Raw genomic sequence first — 6,300 nt, forward strand, 5'->3', positions numbered from 1 at the left:
ACAATTACCAGGCGAGTAAAACTATTAATTTAACATTTTTATAAAGTTTTTTATCTACACTATAAGAGAGACGTACCTCCATCAGGTCACAGATGTTTAAAAATTAGTCTATTTAAATCCAGAGTCATAAACCTTTTTCGTTTGATTACAAATTGACTGTAGTTAAACATTCAACTGAAGGATCAGCCCTGGTTAGTTAGCATTCGAATGTATTAAACACTAGGGGCGAAGCCCTTACGGAAATGATCTTTTTTATTACTATTCGTTCCTCTGATAGGTCAAAGCCTTGAAATGCCACCTCAATTATTGCAAAATTTGGTTAATCAGGGTGACTGACAAAAGGGTGTTACAGTGTTAAAACAGTAATTGTATTGGGTAGAAAAAAACTTGCAATTAATATAATATGATATTTATTGTTAAGAAAAACACTTACTATCTCAAATTTATCGTATTAATAAAGCTAAAACTAAGACTATTTTATTGGAAAATTAAAATGTACACTTTGTATTATTGTGCTAATACAAAATATATTTTAGTGCCACGAAGTATACACGGGTAAGTTTCGTGACTAAGTAAATCTTTCAGCATGTTTTCACAACTTCCTCAAAAGTGTTCAGCCAGGAAGCTATAAAGCAGCTGATAGTAAAACGCATACAGCATTTCTTGCCATATAGCTTATAAGTGTGTATAGTGCTACAGTATTACTTTTAGTGAAACAGGTTACATTATAAATATACAAATAATATACTAATATAATGATAATAAAGGTACTATAACTAATAATAATAATAATAATAATAATGTATACTATATTATAATAATACATTAGTGTTGTCACTTCATATACATTTTTAACTGGAATGAAATAGTCGGTAAAATCAGTGTTATTAAAATAATTTGGTTATGCGTAGGTGTACTCCTGCAAACTAAATTTACTGTCACTTATAACTTAGGAACATTCTAAGTTTTACTAAATATACCATGTCGTGATTATCTTAGTTAGACCAATTCAAGGATAAAATACAAGTCCATACCAATTTATTTTATTACCTTAAGATAATGTCTTGTGTTTTTAAACCATAAAAATAACGAAAGTAGTAATGAAATTGAGCAAACAAACGTGTTCCGTAAATGAAGATATTTTTAAAAGGAAGTTTTAAATTAATTTCATTTTTAAAACATGTAAAAATAAAACAAAATGTGGTACATCACGTACGAGTTGTAAGTAAAGGAAACAATTGGGATGCCTCAATATAAATATTTGTTGAAGTTCAAATTATTTAGCGAATTATTGGTTCGGATTAGGCTTAGGGAAACAAAAATATCTGTAACATCTAGGATCATAAAATAAATAAAAAATCATAAAAATTCATATCATAATATCATAAATCATCATAATATCATAAAAATTTCAATGATTAAATGGTATTTTTTTAATACGCCAAATTAACTAATGCAATTTTAGAAATGATAGCTGTAATTACCGATTCTCCAATTATAAAATGTAGTTAAAAGCTTTCCAATTAAAAGAAGCTCTTTAAGCTAGGTTAATTGCATGGCTAGTCTCAAATGCGATAACACTTAACACTATAGAAATCGACTTCTTCAATTTGCAAATTAAACTATATTAACTACCATACAACGTTTTAGGTAGGTTTTGCAGGAAAGTTAATGCAGCAATGTATTGACGTTTGATAACATATGAGGCTGTGGATCTGAACTATCAAAAACTCCGGGTAGCATAAACCAGTTTTACTGTGTTCTCCCTTAGTCAGGATTGAAATAAATATAATATCAGAGAAATAATCAAATTATTTTTTTTTATTTTGAGTAATACAGTATCTTAAGCTTAACTGATTCAAACGATAAAAATCTCAAATTAAAGCCTATAATCTACTGATTATTTTGAGTCTAAAACACATAAAAAACATGAACAATACTGGAGCTATTGATTTTTACCTTGTGTTTACTTGAAACTCGTCTGATCTAATTAAATAATAGCTTACATGAATTCCGGTATTCACTGAAGGTTCTTAGACCAAAATATATAAGATTCTATAATTATAACTAGTGAAATGCATCTTAAATCGCAGTAAACATTCGAAAATGAATCAAATTATGTTTTAGGGTCGAGTAATACAGCAGTTAAATACTGTATATGCCAATGCCTGATGGCAAATCATACCTTCAATTTGAGACCTCAATAATGAAAATCAGTGAGTAGAAGAGCCAAACAAACTCGGAAAAGAGAAACCAAATTTAACTGCCATAAGAAATATATGGGGAGAAAATTTCGTTTACGTATGAGCCGAGTGGGGTTATAGACAAATATATGCCGATGCTTGATGGCAAATCTGTGCAATCTTTACTTCAATTTGAGACCTCAATCATGAAAATCGGTTGAGTAGAAGAACCAATCGAACTCAGACAAATGTAACCAAATTTAACTCCCATAAGAAATACATGGGGAGCAAACTTCGTTTACGTATATTCCGATGCTTGATGGCAAATTATTGCGTGTATACCTTCAATTTGAGACCTCAATCATGAAATTCGGTAGGGTAGAAGAGCCAAACCAACTCGGAAAAGAAAAAAAAAACACTTTTTTTACTAAGACACGCTGAGGCTATTTTTGAGGTAGACAAAACAAGGTAGGATCATGTAATTTCATGTAATGTTCATGTAATTTATATATTTATATTATAAAGTTAAGCAAGACAAATATTTCCAATCATATTTCAAAATCTTCCCGTATAGGCTTGACAAAAATTAAGTATACCTTAGTTATGATGACAATCTGTAAATTATCGTGCTTAATATCTGATACAAAGTAATGAACATGTCTCGGGTATACAAGCAACTCCAATGTCGGTTGGTCTGAGACAGATAACGCACGACTCTGGGTGATGGCTTGAGGTAGAGGGAACCTGGCTAAATTACTGTAGCAGAGAATACCTCGAGTCTTCGTCAATACAAGTTGTCTGACGACGCACACCAATACTAACACACGTTTTAATTAATTCATTATGGATTTACGTAGATAAACTTATAAAATACCACTGTAAGAAAATAAATAAATTAAATGTGCACGGTTAAGGGATCCCTTTTATTCTGCAATTCAAGTAATAGTGTAGTGTAAGGGACCTAATGACATTTTCTCATTGAAGAATCGTTTAATAATATTACAGAATAATTCAGCTGGTTTTAAATGACAAGAAAAAAAAAATGAAACTCATATTTCACATAAATTACGTATGGATCACGCATACTTCTTTAAATTTATGTCACCAAAGTTTTCAAAAACAAATATCTCTGTTGCCGTTGATCTTTTAAAGTACAAGCATATACTAAATGAAAAATATCAAGTGAAGTAAACACTATAACAATTAAAATATGTCTACTTATACAAACCTACAGAGACATAAAAACGAACACCTGTAAACAAATGAACTATTAAACGGAAAGATTTTCTCTTTAAGCCACTCACATATGTCAAGTTTTTAGTGGCTTACAGATAAAATTTAGGACGTTTATCAGGAATTCAATGGGACCATTTTACTTAATACATTTTGTCAAAGTAACTGTTCTTATCAATCGTTTCTTCGGATTGTCAATATTTTTACCTTACGTTTTGTAGTGGAGAGATTTCCCATCGTTGAAATGTGTAATAAGTAATTTGTGTGTGTCAGCATGTACACTATATGCCTAATATATGAATCAATGACTTGAGATTAACAAACAGCTAACCCCCAATATTGAAATATTGGTTTGATGGTATCTATAGGAGTCTTATATAAAGGATCAGTTAGCGTTTTGCTGAGGCGTCATCTGACAAGATTCAACGAAATTTTCAATGATCCCCTCTCAAACGAGTGTACAGTTCCCTTGATTTGTTGATTTTTAGTAGATTTTATTCAACAAGTTTAACGAGAAATTCTGCTCCAAAAGGGTCTGAAATGTGAAAACATGTTATTTTGACGAAAACATGTTTTGGTATTTTAATTTAACCGGTACATTGGTATTATATCGACCACACCTAATAATAACGTAACCTAACCCTACCTAAGGAGTTTTAGATTATTTAAACTAATAAATTCTTATCTGTATGTCAATTTATGGGTGTGGTCGGTATACAAAGTACCATTTAACCTACCACAGGTGTAAATTGCTAAAAAATCTTAGAGAAGAAATTATGATTCACCTCCTCAAATACTCAATAGAATAAAGTCAAACTAACTTATATGGTAGCGTAATAATGAGACTCAGCAGTTAAAACTTCCAAAAATTATAACTGACTTGGCGACACCAATATTAACACGACGTGACAAATTCACCTGTCACACCCAAGCTCCATCTCGTATTTCAGTCTTACTTTTTAGCATGTAAATACATTCATATCTGTGTAGCTGTTACCCATTGGGTCACAAAGTCTGAATTCGTTTATCATTGACGAGAAGAAATCTTTTGAATATTCATTTGGTGGTTATAAGAATGAATAAGAGATATACTAAATATTAAAGAACTTTACCATAAACTACGTAAATAAGGAAAACCACTTTAGTTGAATAACTGTTTTTCCATCTCGTGTTTTGGGTAATTGCTATGACTGTTTATTTATTAGTTTGTGATAAATCGAGTTTATTTAGTAAATAATTGTAAGGTCTGCATATTGACTTTAAAAGTAGAATATGACTCCGCTAAATTTTTATTCCATGATAAAGTAAAATACGCTGAAGTCTTTGATAGTTTGACAAAGATGTGCTTTATTTTAGTTGTAAAATACTATATTGCGATGAAGACATTTATATGCCTGCTAGATTACTTTTGGATTGTTTAATTGACTCATATCAACGTATATCCACTCACAGGTTGCCAACTGATAATGAACCAATCAGAAACTGAAGCATCCGACAACCAACACTAATCACTTTGTCGATTAGTGTCAATTTGGCATTAATGGTTTGATCATCGCCCCTTGGATATTATGGGGATGCTTGGTTACAAACGAATTAAATATTTTAATATTTTATTGCAAGAAAAAGCATGGCACATAAAAAAATCTTTTATAAATAATTTGTTTTTATTGGTCAAGATCGTATAAAATACACAACCCAATCAATAGCAATATAAGAATATGTTGATAGTTCCGAGCGGATTTTTCTACCAAGGTTTGGAAATGAAAATATAATTGCTAAAAAATTATGTCATATAAAATAACTCATATACAATGCAGCGGCATATACAATATAAACATTAGTAAAATGGGATCTATTACGATTCGACAGTTCAATAATTATCAGAACCAAATGATGAGCAACACGTGTTCAAATTCTTGTAAAATTTAATTTACTTTTAAATTGGCTGTAGTTATTTACTTTTTCTTTTATAATTTTTCACTTTATTTAAAAAAAATAATGTTAGCATTGTTAAATCAAGCCAAATCTAAAAATAAAAATCGCAAAACATCAGGTTGCTAGAGCAAAATCTTTCTGGTCAATTTTAGGCCCAAAGTGCTTAATAAGAGTTTACCAAATGCTAGATATTCTCGTTTGACTCAATGTACGATACTTGCAAAGGTTTTAACGTGCATTGCTGGAAACACTTGGTTTACAATAGATAGATGTCATTAAAATGTTCAAATGTCATGAAACAATGTTAATTAGAAATTCAATTATTGACGCCTGTTCGTTACAATTAGTCGGTTGGTTTAAACAAAACTATTTTGGTGTATAAAACCAGCCGATATCTAGTAACGACATGAAATATCTATTTCAGCAACAATAATATTGCATGACAAAGTAGGGAGGTTAGGTCGAAGAGCTGTTGTCTAAGACGGGAAAATTATTGTTCACCGACGAAGAGTAATTTCAGCTGTTGGAAACATTTTACTCTACAATGTTGTCGACCCTGTGTCATCCTGTACATCTCGTGTTTTGTGAACCTCGATATGCAAAATATATAATGTCATTTTAACTGTTCGTACAGTTTATATTGGATGAATACAATATGAAGCTGTATGGTTCTAAAAATCACAACCTTAAAGAAAGTTAATAAGAATGAAACCAATCTATAAAAAAATTTACCAAGCAAAAAAGAAGCGAAAATTACCTTCTATTACACTTAAATGCATTCACACATATTTCCTGGAAATAGTTAATAGCTCTGCAATTCTTATACTTGCACACTAATGATTGCAGATAAAGGTTCAAGGTTTGTAACGTTGTATTGGAATCTTCGAAGGGAATGCAGCATAAAAGAGTCTCTCTAAAAGTTTGAATTAGTTCTGAAATCCTGCTATCG

The sequence above is a fragment of the Macrosteles quadrilineatus genome, unplaced genomic scaffold (genome assembly GCF_028750875.1).
Source record: "Macrosteles quadrilineatus isolate MER2022 unplaced genomic scaffold, UCM_ALF_1.0 Scaffold_3__2_contigs__length_128488019, whole genome shotgun sequence".
In the NCBI taxonomy this organism is placed as follows: domain Eukaryota; kingdom Metazoa; phylum Arthropoda; class Insecta; order Hemiptera; family Cicadellidae; genus Macrosteles; species Macrosteles quadrilineatus.